The sequence below is a fragment of the Neopsephotus bourkii genome, unplaced genomic scaffold (genome assembly GCF_033783945.1).
Source record: "Neopsephotus bourkii isolate Nb327-2 ecotype Australia unplaced genomic scaffold, CSIRO-AGI_Nbou_v1 NB_1827, whole genome shotgun sequence".
In the NCBI taxonomy this organism is placed as follows: Eukaryota; Metazoa; Chordata; class Aves; order Psittaciformes; family Psittacidae; genus Neopsephotus; species Neopsephotus bourkii.
Window position 1 is genome coordinate 39,556 of NW_026902300.1, and position 26,928 is coordinate 66,483.

Consider the following 26,928-nt stretch of genomic DNA (forward strand, 5'->3'; position numbering starts at 1 on the left):
AAAAACTTGGATTTCTTATGGTGCATGTTATTCACATATACTGCAACAGGGCTTTGGAGTGGGTTCCACAGGCAGCTGGTGTTAAGGTGTAGCAGGGGCTGCTCCAGGCCTTGCAATAACAGCTTCTCTCAAAAGAATGATTGTGACCCTTTATGCCCTGTCTTCTCCAACCTGTCTTTCTCCTAGTCCTCCTTTTCTTGTCTGCCCTCATTCTATGCTGTTCTCTTCACCTTCTCAGCTTTTCTTCCTTATTTAATCCCTCCAGGCTCCCTATTACAGTCCTTGGCTAATCAATACTAGTTCCCATCTTCTTGACTCCTCACTTCTTTGGCCTTTTTTGCAGTGACTGATTCTAGACTCATTCTGTTCCCACTTCTTACTAGCTACTGCTCTTGAATGCCGTCTGCTTTCTTTAGACATTTTGTACAGTTTTGGTTTCTCCCTCCCCTTCCATCAGCTCTTGGTCCTACTACATCAGACTAACTCAAAGATATTCTAGCATCGCATCATGCCTAAATGCAGATCTGCCCCCTGCTTTGCAGGTCCACTGTATCCTTCTCTACTGCAGTTACCTTACTGAATCATTTCCTTACTCATCTTTAACTTCCCTCCTTCGTTTTCTTTCCCTACTCTGTCTTTCTGTTTCTTTCCCTACTCCAGCTTTTAGACTAACTCTATCCCCAAACAAGGTCCTTTTTTCAAAACTGCAGTCATTCTTGCCTTACACTTGACCTTTCTGTAGCTCCTTCAGGAAACTGTATTACCTAACTCCAGTTTTTACGTTTGGAACTTGAGGACTTTGATTAGCTACAACTTAAAAGTTTTAGGAGGACTTACAAATTTGAATCATTGAATTGTACTGGTTTGTGATGTCAGCTAGCCAGAAAGTGTCACAATCTCTGATAGTGACCAATGAAGAACTGATAATGCAAACAGCTTTGCACACTAAAACAGTATTCTTGGCAGTAAGTTGACAGACGTCAAGGAGAACTGACTCTTGGATGTTCCCACTGAAAGGTTTTGTAGAAGGTTGAAGCATTCCCCCAGGTTCAGAAGGGAGACAGCAGTGATAGTGCTCCCACTTAGAATCTCAGCTGCAGAAAACAAAGGTTGAAAATAATGTACAGTACTAAATATTGAGGAGCCCCATTAATAATACATTTGATCATCTCTCTCTTCCCAAATTCTGGTAATCATTGTGATTTTTATTTATCTTTTTAATAGCAAAAGACATATCTGACACATCTTGAAGCACAGGTTTTTGATAACCACAAGTGAGGGTTAAGTGTCTGACCTTCCTTGACTTCCTATGGGGTATAAGCATTTGATGGTTGATCACATAGTTGTGAAACTTTTCCCTGCATCATCAAATATGTTGGTATAAAGCAAAATAATCCGACTCTTGTATAGAACTGTAGTTGTTAAAATAATACAAATATGCTTTTAAATGTATCCTGTAATACTTCAGTTTTAATAAATGAGAAGTAATCAGTTTAAAAGCAGTGCTATAAAAAAAAGAGCAATGGAATGTAGCAGCAGTTCTGGTGTGATGTCTTTGTAATGATTTTTTTAAGAGAGTGAGTTGATTGCAGTGGGGATTGACTTAACCTAGATAGGAATTAGAGATTTTGCACTTCTGCAAATAATACCAAATGCAAGAAGACTCTTGAGAGCTAGAGAACTTACAAAGTATTAGTGACTTAATCATCTCAGCAGCTGGTATGCTAAAAGGAAACTATTTTCCAAATTACTTTTCCAGGATTGTATTATTACACATGTAAATGTAGATGCACACAGGAGGAACAAGGTATGTGTAAATAATGACAGCCCCTTTAGTGCTACTTGTATATGTGTATTCAGGAAAAATGTGTGTCAGAACTGGACTTGAAAATGCTATATTATAATGCAAACAACAGGAACCATAGAACCATAGAATGGTTTGGGTTGGAAGGGACCTTAAAAACCATCCAGTTCCAACCCCCCTGCCATGGGCAGGGACACCTTCCACTAGACCAGGTTGCTCAAAGCCCCATCCAACCTGGCCTTGAACACTGCCAGGGATGGAGCAGCCACAGCTTCTCTGGGCAACCTGTTCCGGTGTCCCACCACCCTCACATGTAAGAACTTATTCCTAATATCTAATCAAAATCTCCTCTTTTTCAGTTTAAAGCCATTCCTCCTTATCCTATTCCTACCTGGCCTTCTAACAAGTCCCTCTCCAGATTTATTGTAGCCCCCTTTAGGCACTGGAAGCTGCTCTAAGGTCTCCCTGGAGCCTTCTCTTCTCCAGGCTGAACAAGCCCAGCTTTCTCAGCCTGTCTTCATAGCAGATATGCTCTAGCCCTCTAATCATCTTCGTAGCCTCCTCTGGACTTGCTCCAACAGGTTCACATCCCTCTTGTGCCTAGGGCCTCAGAGCTGAACACAGTACTATAAACATTATTGAAAGCAAAGAATGTTTTACAGTTCTAGTGAACATAAGCCATTGTTACACATTGGAAGGTACTTCAGCTCTGCTTTGGTTGGACACGTCTTCTAAGCAATCCCTGCTAGTGTTGGCTAATTGTTTTGGGGAGGTAGATTTTTCTTTTCCAGGAGACCTTTCGACATGCCCAGGTGAGCAGAGAGGAGTGCTGCTTCTGAATTAGAAATTTCTGCTGGTGAAATTTAAATGGTAGAAGAAACCTGCAGTAGTATGGAACCTAATGGTTAGGGTTTGTGGGGTTTTTAACCTAAAGGCGTTTCTCAACTTCAGTGTTCTATTAAACTACATGAACCCTGGTTTATTCCTCTTTGGGAAGAGCTGCACTTGTGTAACTAGTAGGGTCCACAGTGTGTTTAGCCTACACGCTGTCTGAGAAGAAAGGAAAACAAATTACAGTATTTAAAGCAATGCAAGCATGAAAAAAACAACTGAGGGTGTGGGAATATTTTACATTTGTATACCACCTCCTTTCCCAGCATCCACAAGGTCACAATAATGCATTACAGACTTGCAGCATCCTCATGAATTGTGTATTACTACCTCTGTTTTATTGATGGGGAATTGAGGTACAGAAATACTTGTGGTTTCTCAATTCACGCAGTAAGCCAGTAAAAAACCCAACAGGAAATAGTAACCCCCCCTTTTTGAATTCTAATTGTGTTTGAAGGAAAAAAGCTTTTTTGTGTGTGTCTCATAAAATAACAGCAAAAAGTGGATCCCTGGCAGTCATCAGCTTCCTCTCCATTAAAAGTTGCACTCTGTTAATGTCAGTCTTGAAATATGTTTGTTTAACTTGTTCTTTAGTGACAAATGCACCACAACCTCTCCAGGCAATATGTTTTAATGTTTCCCTGTGCTTATCACTAAAAAAGTCAGCTGCAATTTAAATCTATTACTTCTGCATGATGGGCACAAAGAACAAATTACTCCTTTCCTTTGAAAATTGTGACCATACTCCACCTCAGTCTTAATCTGGAGATTAAACCATCACAGTTCTTTTGATCTTCCATTGTAGGTTGTGTTTTCTAACCCTCTGACCATGCTCACTGCTCTTTTCAGCTATTGACATTGTTCTTGAAAAGTGGTGCCAAAACCGAGGTGCTGTGCTCATGGCTGGTGCCTTAATAGTATGGAATAAAGCAGGAGGGTTACTTTGCTTGTCTCGCAGAGCAATTTCCTGTTACACACCAAGAAGGATGTTTGCCTTTTGCCCCACAGAATGACAGTACTGATGCTGCCTGTTCTGTGTCAGTGGTCTGGTTTTCTGCAGCAGGGTTATGCCACTGCTCAGGCCCCAGCCTGGTCCCCATGTCCCCACCCTGCATTTGTCGCATGGGCAAATAGGGGTTCTCCCCTTCTGATTTTTGCATTTATGCCTCTTTGTCAATGGAGAGCACTCAAAAGATATTTGGTCTGCTGTGTTAGAATTGTGCTGCCTCATCCTATCTAGGCTGGAAATACAGAGGTAACAGGACTGTAAAACTGAGAGGCCATCAAAGTCATTACTACTGTAGACACCATCATGAACTAAGTACTTCTTTAAGTTCTTTGAATGTCTTCTTGTTTCCTTCACTGTGTTAATTGGAAGATCATTCCAGGACCTGAGTTATCACTTGAGGGTGATTCAGATACCTGCTGTAATGCCCAGTCGAGCTGTCTTCAGAGCAGCCTGTTCTCTGTGGTGGTGATACCTGTGCAGGGAGCAGCCCTGTTCCCTCTTTCTTTTGCTCGGCCCTGTAAGCTAGTATGTGTCAATCTCCTTTTGTGTGACAAGTGCTGTGATTGTCAGTGTCATCTTTGACAGCACTGTAAGCTTGGCTTTTCCTGGACTGGGGTTACTGAAGGAAAATAAAGGACAATCATAGAACCACAGGATGGTTTGGGTTGGAAAAGACCTTAAAGCTCATTCAGTTCCAACATCCTGCCATGGGCAAGGACATGTTCCACTACACCAGGTTGCTTCAAGCCCCATCCAGCCTGGCCTTGAACACTGCCAGGGATGGGGCAGCCACAGCTTCTCTGGACAACCTGTGCCAATGCCTCACCACCCTCATAGTAAACCTAATCTGCAGCAGGTACTGAACAGGTATTGCATTTTACTTGATATTCCCTTTACTTTCATCATTTTCATTTGTTCTCTTCAAAACCGTTTGCTGAAGTTGTACCCAAATGAGAGCTAATCCTGCTCTAATATACGGTGCCCTGTGATCCCTCTTGCCATCCCAGCTCCAGCGGCACTGGTCCCTCAGGGCTGTTCCTCTCCCTCCACCCATTTCCGTGAGTCGTTCCCCTCCCGCGGCTCCTCCCTCGGTCCTGCCGCTGCCCGGGGCCGGGAACGGGACGGCGCAGTGTGGCCGCCCGGCCCCTAGGGGGCGGTCCTGCCGCGGGCCTTGGCGGGCGGAGGCGGTGCCCTTCCGCCCGGCTCCTCCCCGGCGGCGGGGCCGGCCCTCCGAGGGCGGGTGTGCTCGCCTCCCGTGCCCTGGCAGACCCGGCCTGGCGGGAGGAGCCTGCCCAGCTGCCCTGCTGCTGCCGATGTGGGCTGCTGGTGGTGTGGGGCGGGCCAGGGACGCCGGCACTGCGGTGGCTGCAGCTCTGTGCAGGGAGGCGGCGGGTAGTGCTAAGGAGGAAGCAAGGGGCGAGCCCAGCTTGTTTGGCGCCCAAGCTGCCGCCGGAGGCTGGGGTATGGAGGGAAGGGGGCCTGCTTTTGCGGCCGGGCCAGAGGGCCATTCACTTCACTGGAAGTGAAGAACGTGTTGCAGCTCTCGTAGAGGCCGCTGTGTTAAGTGCTGTGACCCTCTCACAGGCTGAAGCCACAGGAAGCGTTAGGTGGTGATTGTCCAGATCCGGTGCTTGAACTCCCTGCCCTGCCCTGCAAAGAATATACAGTGACAGATAGTGTTCCTGACACCAGCGGTACGCTGCTTTCTGTGCAGGGGATTGTGTCTTTAACGTGCTAGCAGCACATCTCAAGAGCTTGCTGTAAAAGGGAGTGAGAATTTCCACCCTGAGTGTGTAGCAGGTGAGTGATAGCCGTAGCTGTTAGTCCACTGACTGAAGTATAAGCTTGCAAGTTTTCAAAGCTGGGATGTGAAATACAGGCATCTTTTCTCTTATATCCCCCCTGTAGGTTCAGGCCAGTGGCTTTGTCTGACAGATGTAAACGGAGTAGGCAGGAGCACCAGCGGGGTGCAGTGCAAATCACGATGCCAGCAGCGTGTTTGCTTATGCTGGGCCTGCTGAGGTCTAAGGATGAGAAGGCTGGAAGCACCTACATATGCCCTTCCCCAACACAGTGAACATGCGCTGGGAGTAAGCCCATCTGATGGGGTCACCGCCTGGGTTAATGCCAGCCCTGAACTGATCAGTAGAACCTCCCTTAGGAAGGAGACAGAAAAGATGTCACTGATGAGCCAGACTCCTTTGTAGGCATGGTTCTCCAATAATTTCCCAACAGTCTTGTTAGACCATCAGTTTTGATAAGGGGACTGTAGGAGTCTACATTAACAAGTAGCGTGATGCACTGGGAGTGGGTCTGAACAGTGAATCTAGCTGGTGCTGGGCACCGTGCTGTATTCCTTTCAGGATGTTTTGCTTTGTACAAGCTCTGGTCTGGAGCAGTGGGCTGAATGTCCAGCAATGGCTGGAACACAACTTCTAGTTTAGCTTAGTTTGAAAGTAATTCAGATTCAAACTGCTCCATGACATGAACCAGATGGGATGAAACAATCAGGAGAAACCTCTTCAAAAGACACTCCTCATACAAACTGCAGTGGTAATGCTGAGGCTCACTCTGCATGGTTTTTGTTAATTTATCTTCATCTAGTCCTACAGCCCTTATTCACTTTTAGTACATTTATAAAATTCACCTTTTTCATGAAGTTTAGAGGGACTGCTGGCCCAATCCTTGCTACTCACCTGTGTCTTTGTGGATTTCAGAAAGGCAGATTAACTACAGCTCTTTCCAAACATGAGATGAAGACTGCATAGTGATTATTTTAAGTGGAAAGAGTAAGATTTTCAGAAGACTCCATGTAGAATATACCAACTTTGGGGGTTTTTTTGGTTGGTTGGTGGTTTTTGTTTGGTTTTGGTTGTTGCTTTTTTTTTTTCTTTATTCCTTGAGCATCAGCCAAAAAAAAAAAAAAAAGAAAAAAAAAAAGTAGAAAGAAAGGCGTAAGGCTGCCTTTGAAAGGTCACAGTATCTCATGGTATCACTCTTCCTCATGCTGAGCAACATTATAACAGTACCTAGCACATTATAACAGAATCTACCACAGTTAAACAGTATCCATTCAAAATGTGGAAATCGAAATGCTAGTACTTCAGGTTGAGCACATCTGATCCCTGTTGTAAGTACAAACATAATGACTGGTCACATTCTACTGTGTCATCTTCTTATCGTAATGTAGACATACTCAAATAAAAGTAACTTAAAACATGGGATCTGTTTGTATTTCCATAGAGCATTTGCATTCTGTGCTAGGGTAAACAGGTAAGTTTCAAAGAGCATTTGCATTCAACAGGGGATGCTTACAGTTGATGTTGGATTTTTGTATTTGAAACCAGAACTGGCCAGTGGAATTACCAGTGAATCACAGAAAGCAGAGGTGGAAAAGGCCAGTTAGATCATCTAGCCTTTCTCCTTCCTGGTGTAGGTTTATTGTGTACCAGATGCTTCAGTGCTTTTTCCAGTGTAGTTTTAAAAGTCTCCAGGGATGTGCCTTGTGTCTCTTCCTTCAGGCAAGTATTCCATAACCTTCTGTACTTTACCATTAGAAATCTTTTCCTGCGATTTGACCTAAATTTCTCCTTTCTTAAGTACATTCCATTTGCTGAAGATTTATTACCTTGAACCATTCTAAGTACTTCCAGTCACTCTTTGATATTAACATCTCTCACAATCTGTGTTCTTTCTTAATGCTTTGTTCCTTAATCAGCACAGCTCTCTAAAGCCTGTGCCTTTGCAGTTTCACACCACCTCTACTCCGGCCTGTAGGCTAATAGGGGGTTTTGCCGTATTCATTGTGCTTCCATCTTACGTTCATTTTCTTGACAGTGACTTTTATGAGAGCCACTTTTTCGTGATTAACATGTCTGAAATTGCAGTTTTTCTCTGAAGGAAAATGGTAAAAATACTGTCATTGGTCACTATGGTTATTATCTTTCAAAGATGTACAGATGGAAATAAAAGATTATCTCTAATTACCAGGCCTGCAGATTTAGCCAGAAACAGTCTCCCACACCACACCAGTTACATTCAGTACGTTCTGATTTCAGGGCAAGTTAATAAGTGCTCATGATGCAAAAGGAGTGTAAATGTATATATTATTATATATATATATTTATATATATTATATATATATTTTATATACATATATATATAAAAAAAATCCCTAACCTGCTGTGACAAAACTACAATAGTTGTTTTACTTTGCTAAGAGGAAAACCTAATAGAGGAAAATAGCTGAGACCAAATTCTCAGCGAATATTTGGTGAACAGGTCTGTTGAGTTTGAATTAACAAGGAAAATCATGCTCTCAAGCAGAAAACCTTATCATGATCACCATTTTTCCAGAATGACTTGGGAGAAGACAATGTGGGGGTATTCGAGATGAGGGCTGGTTTGAAATTTGGAAACTTTTGATTTTAAAACTCCATCAGCTTTTACAAGCCTTTAACTGTCAGCTTTTTGGGGGGAGAAAGGGTAAGAGGCCTCAAACCTACAACTGTGTTTCTCTTTCATGAAGTTTGGATTTAGTGATCAAATTGCATTTGTTGAAACAAGATACTCGTTATTTTTCTGAAGTCTGACAACACTGTTGACAATTTTTCCTAGACTGTCTGGAAAGACTTGCTGGTACATGTATAAATCTGGGTAGAAATCTACCTTTTGTTCCTTTGCTAAAAATTAGAAACTTCCTGCTTTGTATCACACTTATTAAAAATAAGGTTAAAGGATTTTGCTGCTTTCACCAAGTGCTGGAAATGTAGTTTTTTGACCGATAGATTGCTGATTGGTCAGAGTTTTGTAGCTTGTCTTTAGTCAGGGTTGGACTCTTGTTTCACACACAAGAAGTGGGAGAAGTTTTTAACTGCAATTGAGTTGGCCTATTTGTAGAGATGAAATAACTTAATTACTATCAAATGATCCCAGTGATTACTGAGAAGGAGAGGAACATAGAGAATATACAAGTAAAGCAGATAAACAGAGTCCTGGCTGAAACAGCTCAGTGATGGATTTGCAACTTTAATAATATTATTAGTAAAACGTGAGTGGGCATATTTTTATGTGTCAAGTCCTCTTGTGTTTTAACCTTGTGTTCATAGACCTTTTCCTACACCCTAGTTTCTCCTACATAAATTATCTAAAGATCTGAGGGAAAGATGTAAAAAATATGGAGCTGGACTCTTCTTGGTAGCATTCAGTGACAGGATGAGAGCCAATAGGCTCAAATTGAAATACAAGAAACTCCATTTAAACATTAAAATAGGCTTTTTCACTGTGAGGGTGACCAAGCACTGGCTTGCCCAGGTTGCCCAGAAAGGTGGTGAAGTATCCATCCTTGGAGATACTTAAAATCCAAAGGAACACACCTCTGAGGTACCACCTTAGTGGAGGGGTCTTGGTGTGGATAATCTCCAGAGGTATCTCCTGGTCTCAACTCTTCTGTGATTTCATTGGGAAGTACTAACCTGGCACCAACAGAGTGTAATTACAGGACAACATCCTCTGAGTCTGCATGCTCAATTGTTAGTGCTTTATACCAGGTGTATATGTATGAGAGCCTAAACAATTTTGTTCCTATATTAAGCCTGTTCATAGTTAGGAGCCTAAGAATTTTCCTTTAGCAAATCCTATAGCTAAGTCACTGGGACCTGCAAATTGCTCAAATGAGAAGGTCAGCTGAGCTTGCACTTGCTCAAGAAAACATTCAGAATGAATAGTCAAAATTAGAACTTTATTTGGGATGTGTGAGCCCATTCTTGAAGGTGGAAAAACAGAAATTTGGGTTAAAGAAGACTAATATGGAATTAAGTTTCAGACAGTCATCAGAAATCAAAAAGACTGGACAAAGAAGTAGGTGCTCCAGCTGTGTATGTTTATGCCTGTGTGGCCTCTCCTGCTACCTCACCACTTTGCATATTCATCATTGACAGCAAGTCACGATGAGTACAAAATGCCACCACAATGGTGTTCATGTGTGCGCTTTCCCTCGTGCTACCTGTGTGACATTCATGAATTACAACCACCTTTGCAGCAGTCAGAACTGGGCTCCTGTGTCAGGTAAAGCACACTTCCTCCAGTTCTCTGCCAGGTATGTTTCTTTCCATACACCTTTGTGTATCACAGACACTTGGGTTTGTATTTTTATCCCATTGCCATAGAATGTATATGCGCGCTTCCTGTCCTCATGCTGTGTGGTGCTGTGCATTTCTCACTCCTCTGTTCTTTCCTCTCCCAGTTGCCTTAGCTTAACAGGAAACATATGCAGTCTGTTCAAGGCTCTGAGATCCCACTCCAAGTGTTCTGGTTGCCACTTTGAAATCCTGCAAAGTGGAATACATGTAATAGAGAGAAGCATTCAAAGGAGTACAGTTACCAGTAATCAAGCTTTTTGAGAACATTTCTTCCTTGTACACTCTCCAACAGCAAAGGTGATTTCATGTTTACCATTTTCTTCTCCATCCAGCTGCTCATTGCCCATTCATCCCTCTTTCAAACACAGTTTACCACCCCTTACTTCTTTCTTTTGCCAGCATTAATGGGATCAGCTGGAACGGGATCAGTGAAATGAATTAGGATAAACAGAGTGGGCAAGGCAAACAGCAGAGCGCAATTTCTTAAGCCTGTTTTAGTGCCAAAGCCAATGTAATGCACAAGTGTAGCCTGAGAAGTGAGGATGATGTGATGCCCCCCTTGTGGTGCAGTCAGAGGTGGAGATAAACCAGTGTGTGTGCTGCACAGGTAATACTAGTGCAAAAGGAAAGAACAGCATGAAAGCATTTGGCGCATGTGTGCACACAAGAAGGGAGTGCAAACAGTGAACCTGATGGGATTCCCAAACAGCTATGTGTTATGTCATAAAAAGCCATGATGACTTTGGAATGACAGTTTCATTGCTGTTCTGACTGTGCTACTCCACCCAGGTAGGAAGGAAGAAGAAAAAAAAAAAAAAAAAAAAGGGAGGAGGAAAGAGAGATATAAATACAAACCCCTATCATTGATTTTTTGGTATTCCCAGAGTGTAAAATCTATCCTGGTAATGTGTGCTTGCTCCTAAATTTCTTGGGCACTTGTAATACTTTCATTAGCCATTGCTTGTGGATGCAGTCAATATCGATGCTCTACCCAAAAGCCCTGATTGTATATGCCATGGATTTATGGGAGACTTCCTATTCTTTTGCAGAAATTTCTGTTTGTGAAGCCTCATGAGAGGTCCTTCCTGTGCCCCTTTGAAGCTCCACATTCTGTAAGAGAAAACCCAGAGTGATTTTGTTTGGCATAGGATTTTTTCACATAAGCTGCATCTATACAGTTTGAGCCTACAGTTCTACGTATAGTACAGTTTTACTGTCTGAATGTTCTGTAATCCTAACAGGATGTAAGGGTAAGAATGCAGGTTTTGTTGTTCCCAACTCTGTCACAGATTTTTTCTGTTGTCTTGAACAAAATGTTCAATGCATCTGGTATTGCTTTCTTGAGGTATGAATTTGATTTGAAGAGACACAGTTCATCAGCACATAACATTGAGCAACCTGGTGTAGTGGAAGCTGCCTGTGGCAGGGGGTTTGGAACTGGATGATCTTTAAGGTCCGTTCCAACCCAAACCATTCTGTGATTCTGTGATTCTATGGTAAGTGTTCTGTGATCCTAGAGCTGCATAATTGCAAAACATTGTTTAGCAATTTGCACTGTCTGTTATACCCCTGACGTCCATAAGTCACAAACACCTCAGGGTACTGTTTAGGTTTATCATGAACTTCGATGACTGCCAGCAAGGATTCTGCATTTTAAAAGATAAAACCCTGCACAGCAGTTGAAGCTCCCGGGGCCTAGCAAATACAATTCAAAGAAGGTCTTAATCTCTGTTGTGCTGTCACGATGGGCTCCACAGCTTCCTAATGCAGCTTGCTGTCAGGCTGCCTCAGAGCCTCACAGTAGTGGGTCATGCAGAGCAGCAGCAGGGGCCATAGGAGGAATTTTCTTCCCTTTAAACAAATGGATTTAAGCAAAGGAGAGAAGGGGGAGGGAGGCTGCAATACCGCCTGTCCTTTTAGTATCTTAGTATCTCTGTCTGTACAGGGAACTGGGGTGGAGGGGAGTTGTTGCTCTCTCTCAACTTTTACTACGAGAGTACGGGAGCCTTCTTGGGAGTGTCCCACATCACAAAGCTTGGGGGTTACTGCCTGGACAGGAGGGTGCTGCTTATCCTGCTCTCTGCAGCCCTTAGCAGCTGGATGTAATTATGCACTGCAGCTTCAGAGGAAGTCTCTGGCTGTGGAGAGTGTGCAATGCTTGGCTGCGGCTCTGCTGCTTTTAAGGCTACAATGGAGATGGAGAGAGTAAAAACAGTGGCACAGAGTGAAAGGGGGGGGGGGTTGAAAGCCCAATTAACCCCCACCTGAACTAGCTGCATTGTTAAATCATTACATATTTCTGAAAGTCTCTTGGTAGATGTATATCCTAAATGAAGTCAGATGAGGGAAAGGCCATATTTAGATGCCAGGAACTCCTGCCACAAAGGACTAAAATTTTAGAAACAAAAACCCCCTCTAAAACTATCTGGAAAACTATTATTTATTTTACTACTCTCTACCAAAAAAAAAAAATAAAATATATATATACTGATTTATGTCTCTTGGAAAGAAAAATTACATTGAGCTGACATATTGCAATGACTATTTTCGGCTTTACCATTTAAAATTATAGAGATATAAATAGCGCACTGCAAAATGCATCTATTTTGATTCTCATTGGAGTTCACACAAACATTTTCTTTGGTTTCAATCATTGATTCAGCTCTCCACTCAGTGCTGATTCTGCTTTGAATGCACAGGATTCCTTCGTTTTGATTTTTAAACAGCCAAATCAACTTGGAAGCTGAAGAGTTGTTGCTGACTCTTGATCTTAAGCTATGTATTGTTCTAACAGCAGCTAGTAATTGCCTCAAGCCTGCCAAAAGAATTGCAGAAACTTCTGTGAAGGTGGCTCTAGCCCTGGTTTTAAAATGAAACCCGAAATGAGGCAAGTTTTGTCTGGCACTGATCGTTGTAACAAAAGCTATGGTTATAAATCTCAGGAAAAGAACATTTGTAATGGAAGTGGCCAGTGAATCCTAAATAGCAACAGAATGTGTTGCTATGAAATGTGTGTACCTAGAGGGGAAAAAAATGATCCCACTCTTGATAGAAAAGCAGCAGCTTACTCAGAGCTATTCTCAGACATCAGAGTCAGTCATCAACTCCCTGGTCTGTGGTTGCATCCTTCTAAATTTTGGCTGCTCCAGGCAACCATGATTTATGTCTTTAGCCAAGTCAAGGTGCATAGCAGGGAAAAGAATTAAAGGTAGGCAAGATAGCTTACAAGGGCATGTAGTGATAGGATAAGGAGGAATGGCTTAAAACTGAAAGAGAGAAGATTTAGACTGGATATCAGGAAGAAATTCTTCCCTGTGAGGGTGCTGAGGCACTGTCACAGGTTGCCCAGAGAAGCTGTGGCTGCCCCACCTCTGCAAGTGTTCAAGGCGAGGCTGGACAGGGTTTTGAGCAATCTGGTCTAGTGGAAGGTGTCCCTACCTGTGGCAGGGGGTTGGAGCTGGATGAGCTTCTGTGATTCTATGATTAGCTGTTGTGCTGGATTATATTTGGGGGTACAGCAGAACTGTGACTCGTGTGTGTTTTTTCTTTTACTCAGTTTCTCAGATGTAGATCTTTCTTGGGGCCATCCAAATTAATTATCTTATGTCATGAAGTGTCTGATTCATTCAGGTGTTGCCTAATCCCCTCAGCAGTTCTTTCAAAAAATTTCTGTGCTTCATACCTCAGACTTTAGTGATGCATGTGGATGCTACATGTAGCTAGGCAGCTACAGCTATGGTCTCGAGGACAATTCAAGTTTATTATGGCTGCTTGACTACTAGAGCATAGTAGAGGATATTAAAACCAGGATGCTTTGGACAAGCTTCTCAGATGCACTTTCCTGATTAAAAGATGAGGTTTACTTCCTTCAACAGTATCTAACACCATGGAAGAGTACCAGAATTCATAGAATGAATTTGAGTATGCCTCAGTGGTAGTCATAGCTTTCGGGTAGCTTTTATTTTTTATTCCCTAATTTACTTATAAATGTTCATTGATGCTTCCTCCAAGCAGAATTAGGAGGATAAAGAAAACAGCTTTCATTTTCTTTAGAATTTCTTGTCAGTTTTAAAAGAGCTTGAAATTTTAACATAAATAATGATTGATTACTGCTGAATGAAGACTACTGTTCTGAAGCTGAAAATCTAGTGATTTGACTAAAACCCATGACTGTGGTGTAGTTATAACCTGCAGCTGGTAACCCTTCAACCACAAAGCTAAGGTGCTGCTTGTGTGGAAGGACCTGTGTCTAAACAGGCTTCCTGGAGAGGTGGTTGATGCCCCAAGCCTATTTGGGTTTAAGAGGCATTTGGACAATGCCCTTAACAGCATGCTTTGACTTCTGGTCAGCCAGTTGGACCAGCCAATCATTGTAGTCTCTTTCAACTGAAACAGTGTAGTGTATGGAACAAACCCAGTCTGGTTCCATCCTACAGCCCTTAATGGTTGCCTTAAACTGCTCTTTTCAGTGGCTGTAAAAGATGCTATTTTCCATCCATACCATAGTTCCATCTACTGAAGTAAATACTTAACACACTAATGGTATTGTGAGCATCAGATTCACACAGGTAAAGATTCATACAGCAAACAGTGACCAGCCTTTTAAAGCACCTCAGCAATTCATGCAACACTTGAGAGTTTAATGCATTTAGCCTTAAAAGTCTCTTGTTGAGATAAGTATAGAGTTATGAGTTGAGCCTTTAGAGGTCTGTGATGGGAAGATGGACTTAAAAAAGAGAGCTTAGCTTTTATGCTGTTGTTTCTCTTTTTCACTCATACAATAAATAAATACGTAAGGAAGAGTATTATGTACTGCTGATAGACCACTGATGGTCTACTTTAATTTACTCAGTATAAAAATACATATTATATATATACAGTACATACAAAAATATGTATGCAGTATGTATTCTGCTCTCAGTAGAATTACTCGAGAGAATCCTAATTCCAGAGTCCATTGTGTCACCAGATGTTTCTTAAGGTTGTTCTAGATCCCGTTCCCTATTTACCCAGACCAAGAACTTGCTGCTGTTCCCATCTGATCATGCATTAGGTTTCTGTGGAAATCAGGTTGTCAAGGGAGAAGCTTATATCAATAGGAAGACAAGATATAGTTGAGACCTAGGAACTCAGGAGTACTCTGACATCTCCCAGTTTATATATACTCAGGTTACCTGTGCAGATGGGGGGGGGGGAGAGAGGGGAGATCTGTAGCTCATAAATCTGTATTTACTTAGGTGAATAAGTAGCCTAATTGTTGGAGATAAGGAACTGTATGCTCACATCAGAGCAACAAGGCTTATTTTATGACAGGAGCATAAGCGTGACTTCAGGTACTTACAGAGTCATAGAATGGTTAGGGTTGGAAGGGACCTTAAAGACATACAAGCTGCTTAAAGCCCCGTCCAGCCTAGCTTTGAACACTGCCAGGGATGGGGCAGCCACTGCTTCTCTGGGCAACCTGTGCCAGTGACTCAGCACCCTCATAGTGAAGAATTTCTTCCTAATGTCTAATTTTAATCTCCCCTCTTATCTTAGGCATGTAGACAGTTTGACCCAGAGACATCACCTGTGGTGGGTTTTTGCCATGAAAAAATGATTGTGTTTAATAACATTTCCTGAACAGTAAAACCACAAAGGTACAAATTTATTAGGTGATACATTGCAAGAAGTTAACACTGACATTATTTTTAAGTTATAAAAGCTCAGAAAAATGCCTGGCACTACAAAACCTCTTTGGCACCCAACAGCTTCAGAAGATGGACGTTTTTCCCAACTTAAAAAAAACCTGCTTATGGGCTGGAACGTTTCTACTAGAACACGTTCTTAAGGCTACCTTTTAAACCTGTAAAAGTAGGAGGTTACTGTCAATGGAAGTAGTGACAGTCCTTTAAATACAGGAATAGTGTGGATGCTGACAGAGGTTTATAGTGTCTGGAGATGAGTTTTTGTTTGTGTTAGGTATAAAAGTAATAATTTGAAGATACAGGAGAAATCCTGCTCTTAATGGTGAGAATAAGTAATGCTGAAGAAACGGTCTGAATTTATTTTATGTAATACTTTTTTTTTAATAACAACGTCTATTAAAGACATCTGCTGAAAGTCTGTAATGCTGATTTAATAGGCAGAAAAAATAACGAAGTTCTTTAGCAGTTCTGTCTTCAGTTTAATATTATGGACTGTTAAAAGAGGGTTTATGCGTGCAACATTATTAACTGAAATTCTGCTCAAATTGAAATCAGGCCCACAAAACTTGCTTTGCTTTAGTACACACTAGGATTTTAAAACAAGTATTTAAAACTATGCAAGAAAATGGATATATTTTTACTTTCTCTGTGATTTTTAAAGGCAATCAGGCCAGGCAGAGAAATATTTCTAAACACTTACACTCTTTCTTACAGTATGTGACCTCTAGAGCAATGTTAAAGTGCAACCAAAAATGACCAACTTCCTAGACTAAGTCATTACTATAACTAGAGAAAGAAAATCTCTGTCCAAAGTGACAGAATTACAATTTGTAATAAAACACCCAATATTTTATGCTGGCTTTGTCAGGGCTGAAAGATACGTGTTTAGTTAGGAGAGAGATTGAGGGCGGAGGGAGGTGGGAACAGGATCCCAGAGATCATGACCTGGAAGAAAGCTTCCTTACAGTAATTAAAGGCTCAGTTTAAGTTAAGTTAATCATATTGTTACCTAACTATGGTTGACATTGTTGCAGGTTTGGGTTTTTTTTTTTTTCCCAAAACTTAAATTGTAAAGATTAAAGTAATAAAACACATTGTATCTTTATCACTTGAATTTGGGAAGGCCTTATGCTTTCCATGCCTGTAGCCTTGATGATTCTTTTGGCAGCTCTGCCAGTGATAAAAGGAATAACTCACCACTGTCAGGGAATTTGGCTGTTTCATCACTGACATGAGAGGCCAGCATAACTCCATGGTGATTGCTGTCTAAATGACTTATGTAGTTCCTTCATAGACTTTTTGATTGAAGAGTGATAACTCAGGCAATGAGTTATTTGGCATCAGCCTCTGAGACAATCTGTTTTCTTTTTATAATTCCTACAGCACCTTTCAGCCATTCATGTTTTAATAAGACTATGGTGGATTGGGATCTGATGTGCCTGGTGGATTTAGGCAAAGGACGGTTAAATTAGATTTTGCTTTCATTTATTCTTTTGCTTTGGTTAATTTTTGTTGTTAAATGATAGTTCTTGAAGTAGTATTGAGAAAATTAGAGGCGGACTAGAAGACTGTCTTGATGATACAACCTAGGAGTATGACAGGGCATTTCACTCCTGGTAGCAGTGGCACTGACTCTTCCCAAAAGCAGAGCACATTGTCAGAGAACCCAGAGAGGAAAAAGCACACTAACACCAGCCTAACTCTATAGTCTTGGATGCAGAAGACATATCCAAGAGGATGGAAAAGAATAATTAACAAATTCCTAGAACTGAAAAATTTTCTATGACAAATCACAGTTCAGAATGTCTTTGAGATTTAAATATTGACTATCACTGTGCAAGGTAGAAAGTCCTTGTACATTCAAATTAGTCTACAACAGGTTGAATTACTGCTGTGAATCTGACAGGATTTCATGCAAGGTTTTGAGTAGAAACAGAAGCCATTTCCTAGCTGAGTAACAAAGATGGTTAGATTTGCTACAGATTTATTTGCAGGGTTCCCCACCTAAGGTGATGACTGTGGAGACCTAAGTATAATCTGAAGAGCTTCAGTGGCGATGGGTGCTTTGGACATCCCCTTTGTTAATGTCTGTTGTACACATGGTATTACTGTTTTTATTAAAGTAAACTAGCTAAATCTTACAGAAAGAGTTGCAGCTAGTAGTTATTTTAAACCAAACAGCCTCTTGTGTTTCTCTATCTCTTTGTTCACCTTGGCTCTCTTTTTTAGACTGAGCAATGAGTTAAAGGTGTAGGTGAGTTTTACAGTATTTGTACTACAGTAATGCACAGGGCTCCGGTCACAATCCATATATGCACTTTTGAGGCTGATGCTGTGTAAGCACATATAAGGACATCATTCATTCTTGAAAATATGTAGTATTAAACCATCTGCATTAGGCTTGTGTCTTGATTTGGGTCACAGGAGATACTGTCTTTTTTCAGTTCCGTTTAAAACTTTGAGATGACAGTGCATTTCTATATGATTACTTTCAAAGCTTTTTAACTATGCAAAGTTTAGTTTTTGTCAAAGAAAAAAAGAAATTATACATAAGGAGAATATCACAGAGCAGTTGTATGTACACCCTGAGTCAAAAGAGTATCCATTGTCACCTGGGTTCATTTCATACAGGAGGCTCAGTCTGGACCTAAGAGTTAGTCACCCAAAGCAAGCGAGAAGAAGATTATGACAAATGAGGAGTTGCCAGTCTTCACTTCTCTCTCTCTCCCATTTTCTCATTCTCTAATTTTTCCCTTTCTTGTGTATTTATAGTTTTTCATTTGTAGTTTGTTGCTGTTCAGGAAGTGCTCCTTCATGGAAAAGAGGAACTTGCAGTCTTCCTTACCCTCTAGAAACAGGCTGTTCACTTTTTGATTGAGCAGCACCCTGGAATTCATGGTGACAGGTGAAGCAGGGCCACTGGCTCTCACAAAATGTCAGGCATGTTTGAGACACAAATCTCCCTGCTGTGCTGAGAGCACCTCCTGTGGATAGGAAGACACTGTGCATTTGAGAAGTAGGCTTCAGAAACAGTCCATTGGTTTGCAGCCAGCTCATTCACAGTACTGTTTCAGGGACTGCTCCATTGATACCATGATGTCTGCTAGATTACAGTAGATCCTGCCTTCTATTCTATTCCGTCCATGTGGGGGTTGCACGAAGGTCCAGCCTTTCAGATTTGAATTTGCTCTCTGTGATTCTGACATTCAGATTTGTTAATGTTTGATTTTTCAACCCGAAGAAACCTCGCTTTTATTTCCTAATTCATATTCACTCTTTCTCCAGAGCAAAATCTGCCAATCATGACAAATTATATGAATGATTCTGTTGAGGCTAAACCAAGATTGCTGAACTCATTTTCATGCATGGCTAAACAAAGAATTGAACCTCCTGCTCCAGAAGTGAAAGGTTAGGGATTTTAGTTAATTTTAAAACGATAGTATAGGGCTAGATACAGCTACTGTCAGTCTGTCCCAGTCCTGTTCTTTGTTGACTCTGCCCTTGCAGAGGCCCTGCTTTCTGTCAGTGATTAAGGGAAGACGTTGCTTTCAGTGATGCTGATTCAGCAGAGCTAAGAATCAGTAAATTAGCAACGACTGTAAAGGAATTTTAAATATTGGTAGAGAACCAAACCTCTATTGTTACTGTGCCTTGGAAATGAAATTCCAATCAAGTTACTGTACCAGGCAATGTGGGGGAGATGACAGGCCTCTTTCTGAGTCACAAGACAGAAAAATGGGGAAACCATGTAACCAGTTTTGGGCTTTTTGGTGTCACTGCTATAACATTAAATTGAGAAGTCATGTACAAGTAAGTAAGTCAATGTGCAGAGCTACATCTCAGACAAAGCTGGTAAGATGGGTTTAAAGGGAGTAACTTCCGTGTATCCCAGGTTGAGATGATAAGTGACACAGAGCTTGACTTAGCATCAGAGCATTACTAAATAAAACTACATTCAGTGTGGGAGAGTGCTGGAAGGACTGATAAATATTACCCACTGGGTAGTGTACAACTCAGCTTTTCCTTCTGTATGGAAGTGTGTGACCCCGCTTTAACTGGTAATTAACAATGACTGATAGTGGGCAATTCAGAGAAAAAGGCATCAAGCTTCTGGTGACATACTAACTGAGGCAGCATGTGGCTCCTTTTCCAGAAAGGAAATGTAGATTCAAAAAAACCCACTGAACATGCAATGAAAAGGTTCTTACTACCTTCCCATGTTCTATAATTTGCAGGTTTTGACAAGACAAGTTTGCTGGCTAGTGAAGCAAGTAGCTCTATCACCAAAAATGAAACTGTGGTGTCGATGTACTGACCTAGAACTTAAAGTACCAATGTGCAAGTTGCTGGAATAAAAAGGTGGAAAATATTGGGTGATCTATACTAGATCAGTATAGACCAATATGAAAATTATTGTGCTGACAAGTTATCTCCCTGCGAACGAGACATGCAAAATTAAGACTTTTTTTACTGAGTTCTGGATGAGTAACACACATTAATAGAAGACATGAGAATCAGAAAGGTGATGTGGAAACTGACTACATCTCACAGGACAAGAATTGCCCCCCCCCCAATTCGATACACAGGTTTTGGTGCTAGACCATGAAAAAGTTAAAAATGCTCATATTTATTTCCTATTTTATGGGGTATTTTTTATAGATGTGTATTTATGCAAAGGTGCTGCATTAGTATTCTTGATCTGTAGTGCTAGATTTCTCTAGAATGTGTACCACATGAATCAATCCATGAGCTCAGAGCCCCAACAGCATGGGCTATGTGTTTGTATCACCTTATTCAATTGAAATGCCTTGAGCTGTGAAATACAAAACAAGCTTCAGAAGCTAACAAGTTACCTTAAAATACCAATTTGCATGAAAGTCATGCTGTGTTACATTGTTACAACACAAATATTTGTTATATGCAGACTGAAGAGGGTCTGAAAATAAGGATATAAACACCTCATCTGGGCAAGTTCAACACATAAAATCAACTATAACAGCATGATTTGAAAGCAATGCCTTCTAGTTTGCAAAGTTAGTTGTTCCTAGTAAAAAAAAGATGGCAATATAGGCAGCAGAGTGAAATGAAGAATTATAGATACTGTCTTTTGTCACTTCACTGTTCTGTGGCTCATAATTGCTCTGCAAGGAGGAATAATGACGCTTAGAAGGTTTGAGTGCTACATGCACTAAATGCTAATTATTATCAGCATATATTTCAGGCAATCTCAGAAATGAGATCAGATCTAAATGAATGTCTGGTTATATCCAAAAGAACCAGAAGTCATTTCACAGTTGCTGCCCTAGGTTTAACATCCACAGCTGCCCTATATAGCAATTTGCACAATTATATATAATGAATACATGTATATACATACACACATACATATGCATATGTATCTATATATGCATTTATATCTTGCTGAACATTGAGACTTCTCTTTAAGAATGGCATAACATTATTGGATTCAATACCTTTGGGGAGCAATAGAGACCAAACTGGCCACCACTGTTGTGTTCATTTCAAAGTTTACCAAGAATAAACAAAGACTGGTACCCAAGCCATAAAGGGGCAAGAAGACTACAGAAGGACACCAAACAGGAAGCACAAGGCCAATGCATGTGATTTCCTGGACATGCCTGAGAAAGTAAAAAGAAGCAGTCATGGCCAAACAGCAGAGAAAGGCTGTTAAGAAGAAGAAAGTCTTTCTAAAAGCTAAAGACCAATGCAGGTTAAACCACCAAACAAACAGAAACACTAACATGCATACTCTGAAAACCACAATTAGGCAGACCAAAGGTGAGTCTGAGACCTGACTAGTTAAGAGAACCAAAAACAGTTCAATATCCTTCTTCCAGTTCATCAAGAGAGGAAAAAACATTGTCATTGAGTCTGAATATGGTATAAAATGAAGTCTCTGGGAGAACAAAGTCACTGGAGAGTGCATCCTTGTTCACTGTAGAAGATGTGCTGGGTTGACCCTGGGTAGATGCCAGTTGCCCACCAAAACCACACTAGAAGAGAGCTTATAAAGGATAGAAAGAAGGTGAGAAGGGAGGCTCCTCCTCCAGGTACTGGCAAAAAGAAGTAATTTGGGTCAGGATTTGAAAATGGCCTATCTTTTGTGGGTTTTTTTTTTCCCGTCTCTCTGGTGGGTTGACCCTGCCTGGATGCCAGGTGCTCACCGAAGTCCCTCTGTCATTCCCTTCCTCAGGGGGACAGGAGAGAGATAATACAATGAAAGGCTCGTGGGTTGAGAAGAGGACACGGAGAGATCACTCAGCAATTATCATTACAGGCAAAAGAGACTCAACCTGAGGAAATTAGTTTGATTTATTGCCGATCAAATCAGAGTAAGGTACTGAGAAATAAACCCCAAATCTTAAAAACACCTTTCCCTCACCCCTCCCTTCTTTCCAGACTTAACTGCTCCTAAATTCTCTACCTCTCCCCCCCCAGCAGCACAGGGGGACAGGGAATGGGGGTTGTGGTCAGTTCATCACACTTGTCTCTGATCACACTCCTCCTCAGGAGAGGAATCCTCACACTCTTCCCCTGCTCCAGCATCAGGTCTCCCCCCACGGGAGACAGCCCTCCACAAACTTCTCCAGTGCTAGTCCACCCTATGGTCCTCCATGGACTGCAGGTGGGCACCTGCTCCACCGTGGACCTCCATGTGCTGCAGGGGCACAGCCTGTCTCACCATGGGCTGCACCACAGGCTGCAGAGGAATCTTTGCTCTGGAGCCTAGAGTACCTCTTCCCCCTTCTTCACTGACCTTGGTGTCTTCAGGGCTGTTTTGCTCACTTGTTTTCACTCCTGTCTCCAGCTGCAATTGCACAGGTTGGATATTTTCCCCCCTTCTTAACTCTGTTATCCCAGAATCACTACCCCTGTCACTGATGGGCTCAGCCTTGGCCAGCAGTGAGTCTGTTTTGGAGCCAGCTGGCGTTAGCTCTATCTGACATGGGGGAAGCTTTTAACAGCTTCTCACAGAAGCCACCTCAGTAGCTGCCTGCTACCAAAACCTTGTTATACAAACCCATACAGAAGAAAGCAGGTAAACTGTCCTTCCAGAGCCCTCTGGGGCTTTCAGGGAACTCAGCAGAGAATGTCTCTGAAATTGAAGTATCTGGAAGAGGTAATGGTACGGAAGGCAGATGAATGCAGATGAATTTCCAGGATCTGAAGGATTCACTCAGGAATTCTAAAAGAACTCAGGGATGAAATATCTACTAATAGCAGCATGTAACCTGTCTCTTCTGTATTCCTCAGTACATGAAAATCAGAAGGTGTCAAATGTGATGTCAGTCATTAAGAAAGGCTTCAAGGGCATCCAGCAAACTAAAATTTTACATCTGTTCCAGGTGAATGAGTAGATATTGTAATAAGAGAGAGAAATGGCATCTACCTGAATAAATATTACCTAATCAGTGAGAGTTAACAAGCTCTCAGAGTTCTTTGAAGGGGTCAGTCATACATAGATGAAGATCATCTGACTGATAGAGCCAACTTGGGTTTCCAGAAGACTTTTGACAGAACTTTTTGTCAAAGCAGGTTAGGAAAAACAAGCACATAAGAATGTCACTGGCATAAGGAGGAAGGAGCTGGAATGGATGAGAATATGATTTAAAAGAGATGAACAGAGGATAGACCATTGTTGGATGGAAGTAAATGGTCAGCTCTTGCACAGGAGGGAGATCACTAGTGAAATGGTGACTGTGTTCGGGTCTGCACCATTCAATATGGTCTTAAACAACTTGAAGAAGGGAGGTGACCAGTGGGGGGACAAAGCTTTGCTGATTATTTGAGGTTATGCAAGGTAGTAGGGACAAGGGAGACTGCGTACTTGCTGAAAGAATGACTGTACAATAAAACAAGAGGTGCAATCCAGTGTAGATAATTGTGCAGTCCTACATTTGAAGAAGAAAGGTATTCTGTGCCTTCCGGCACAACAGGCAAGAACTCCATCTGTTGAATAGCCAAGAACTTTCATTTGGAAAAAAAATATGACATAGGGGGAATGTACAAAGAGGTCTACATAACTGAGAGGTCTGGAGAGGAGCAGAGTGGGATTGGCTTTTCAATGTCTCTTTTAATACAGGCATGAGGGATATTGGAAGAATTTAGTGAGAGGTTCATTCAGAACAAACCAGAGGAACCAGTTCTTCATTCAACCTATATGGACCTCTGGTGGTACTCCTCAAATACATCAAGGGGTATATAGAGATGCAAGGAGAGACTGGGGAAAAAAAAACATGGAAGAGGTGCTGTAGAGTTTGCTAACTAGATAAATCACCCAACCTAACTTGATGATATGTTTGGAGATGGGAGGCAGTATGTGCTTAGCCTGTTCTTGTTTTTCCTGAGCATCCACTCCCATGGTTACTGTGCGAGATGGAGCTCCATGCCAGATCTGGTCTGAACCAGTGCACAAGTTCATAAGTAACCTTCTCACTGTACACATAAGTCAGAATTAATTAAATGAAGTTATCAACAGCTTAAATACATTTATAACTCTCAAGCTTCCTAAATAATTGTAACATTATGAAAAGTTAGGACCAGAAGGAACCTTAAGAAGTCACCTAATAATCCATTACCCTGTTCCCTGGCAAAATAAATTGTATTTGTGTCCTTACTAACAAATTTGTCTAACCAGTTCCTAGAGCTTTCAGTGGTGAAGACTCAACAGCCTCCATAAGTAATCTATTTAAAGTCCACTATTCATACTATGAGAAGGATCCCACCCCCCCCCCCATCTAACTGGAATCTAATCAGCTCTTGTTTACTGTAAACCATTAGTTAACAGCAAGCCAGAGCTATGATAGAGGCATCCTAGATTTGTGATGAATGTTGTCTAGTAACTTTAGTGACTCTGGAAGTAGCCTGCATGCAGGCTTGGTTTTTAACATAGCTAGTAGCTACTGGGGTTTGTACTTTGGTAAATGTGACCAAGCAGGAACAGAGATCTTTTCTGTATCTTCTTAGGGATTTTCATGTTATTTTAGTGTCTTATCTCTTTAGCATTTTCTGGCTTCAGGTAAACATTCCCTGAGCAGTACTTTCTAAACCCAGCATGTTTGGACTTTGCTTCAGCAAAGGCTACTTGAAAGGTATTTCTACAGAAAAAGCAGGACAAAAAGATTTCTTTTAAAGTATTACTGAAGACCAGCATGCAATATTTTCTTTCTTTCTTTTAAGGTCTCATTTCTGGTGTTGCCTGGAATTTACTGAACTATATGTGTTTAAGATGAAATGTTTAAGCTGCCTTAAGGGGTGCCAGTCAGTTTGTGTAAACTCTGCTTCTTGCAGAAGATCACTAATTGCGTTCCTCATTTTCCAGGTACCTACAGATTCAACTGAAGTTGAGTGGGCTGCTCTTGTACAACACAGTGTACTCTAACTTGTTTAAGTCTTTCAGAAAATCAGCTCAAATGGGGCATTTTAACAACACCTTTTAAGCTAAATTTCTTTGTTTCAGCTTCCAGTCTAATGTAAGTAAGAGCACTGTCCCTTTGCTTGCAATGAGTCATGAAAATTAGATTATTGGTACATGTGAAACATTCAGAAACTGTAGTAGTGGCTATTCTGAGAAAATGAGCGTCTGTGAACAGGGATTGAATTAGTAAATAGACATGAGGTGATATGTAGAACAACAAGGGAAAAATGTATTAAATAGCTGCTCACTGGTGAGCACTGACAATTCTGTGTACAGAATGAAGCAAACATCCTGTGGAAAAATAGTGTGTAAGGGTGTATTTGAAGACTTCCATCATACTGTGGATTGCGCAAGGAAGCTGAGTAAAGACTGCACAGTGCTTTGATTTTGGCGGTTTTAAACTCCTTGACTGCAAGACTTCAACTTCAGTGATGTACTTTTAACACAGGTTTGTAACTGTAGCTGATATGCTTGTATATTTGTTTATTATAAACTAGCAATTTCAATGAAACAATGGTGTGTGTCAGCACATTTATAGGCATGGGGAGGAAAATACTACATTTCTCTATCTTGAAGTCTGAACATATATGTATCTTACAAAAAATTACCATTGTGGAAAATGATCCTTTATTTCTGTTTCCCTGTAATTTAAGACCTTATAAAAATACTCTTGTTTGAATATTAAACTTGATGAATTATGCCCAGGGCTGCAGAACAATCATCAGTCTCCTGTATGAAGGAGGATGAACGATAGTTTTCAACGGGTTCAGTCTTTCTTTTGCTGCAGAAAATTCAGCATTCACTCTGAAATTATTATAAGTGGCTGATATCAAAACACCAATTGTCTTGGAGAGGAAAAAAACATCCTCAAGCTGCTTCCTCATCACCAAAGGTTGGCATTTGCTTTTATTGATGAGGGATTGTTTGTTGACCTGTTAATTCAAGCTAAATGGAAGTAGGACAGTCTTTACTGAGAAGCAGTGAAGTTTAAAGTTCCTTCATGTGTACTTCTAGCGCAAGCTGCAAGGAACCCCCAGAAGCATCTCCCCGGGATTTTTCTTGATTTCCTTCCTTTGTATTCTCTCCCCACCATTCCCCTGCCTCCTCCATTACAACCCGGTTATTCTCTTGAGCTCAGTGTGACAGATGAGGGCTTAGACAGAGCCTGTGCCTGAGTGTCAATTTTACTTTCCCCTCCTTCAAGCTTTCTGCTAGCTCTCTCCATGGGTATATCCTACAGCTCTTAGCTCCAGAAACAGGTTTTTAAAATAACAGAAAGACATACTGTGGTCTATGGGGATTAATTATCTGAATTCTGCTTCCTAAACCAGGATGTATTTCAGTAACGTTAATCCAGCAGGATAGTGCGTGGGTAACAATGCCGATTTATGCATTCACTCACTCCTTTTTTTTATGTTCTGTAATCAGCACAGGAGAGGAGGAGTACATATTCTGCATTCCTTCCCCATTTTAGTCCAGCCCTGATTCAGCAGAGTACTTAGGTGTGTGTGTAGTTTGGTCCCTGTGCCAGTCCCACCTTGCTGAACTGGAGCTTTCAATGCTGTTCACAACTGGGAAGATCTTGTACAAATCCTGACTTAGATCCCCCATGTCCTGCAACTTGAAATGCATAAGCTAGGAAGTGTGTAGTTTTAAGAGGTGATGTGGGTTTTTTTGTATTTACACGTAGTGATGATTTCTGCAGTGCCTTAAAGCCCTGACTTTTCCATTTTAATTATCTTTCTGATTTTCTCTGTTGTTTCCACTTCCTCCCTTTATCATTTTGTTCTTCTGTTCCTCTGCAGCCTTGACAACTTTTTCCTCAACTATTTAGAGCAACTTCTTTAGCTCCAGACTCAGCTCATCCCTTGAAGAATTCCTGCAGCGCTGGAGGTTCTGACAGCCACAGCTCATGTCCACCCAGCTGTCAAGAGAATTTTTGCCATGCTGTAGCTGGA

General features: G+C 41.4%; 1 protein-coding gene across 1 annotated transcript in view; it reads left to right on the plus strand.

Moving 5' to 3' along the window:
- Nucleotides 1–5,467: 5,467 nt before the first annotated feature.
- The window catches only part of MAML3 (mastermind like transcriptional coactivator 3), a 280,365-nt gene continuing 258,904 nt past the window's right edge, over nt 5,468–26,928 (plus strand). The window contains exons 1-2 of the mRNA XM_061343857.1: nt 5,468–5,504; nt 18,819–18,939. The gene's annotated coding sequence lies outside the window, so the exon portion shown is untranslated. The remainder of the gene's footprint in view (nt 5,505–18,818; nt 18,940–26,928) is intronic.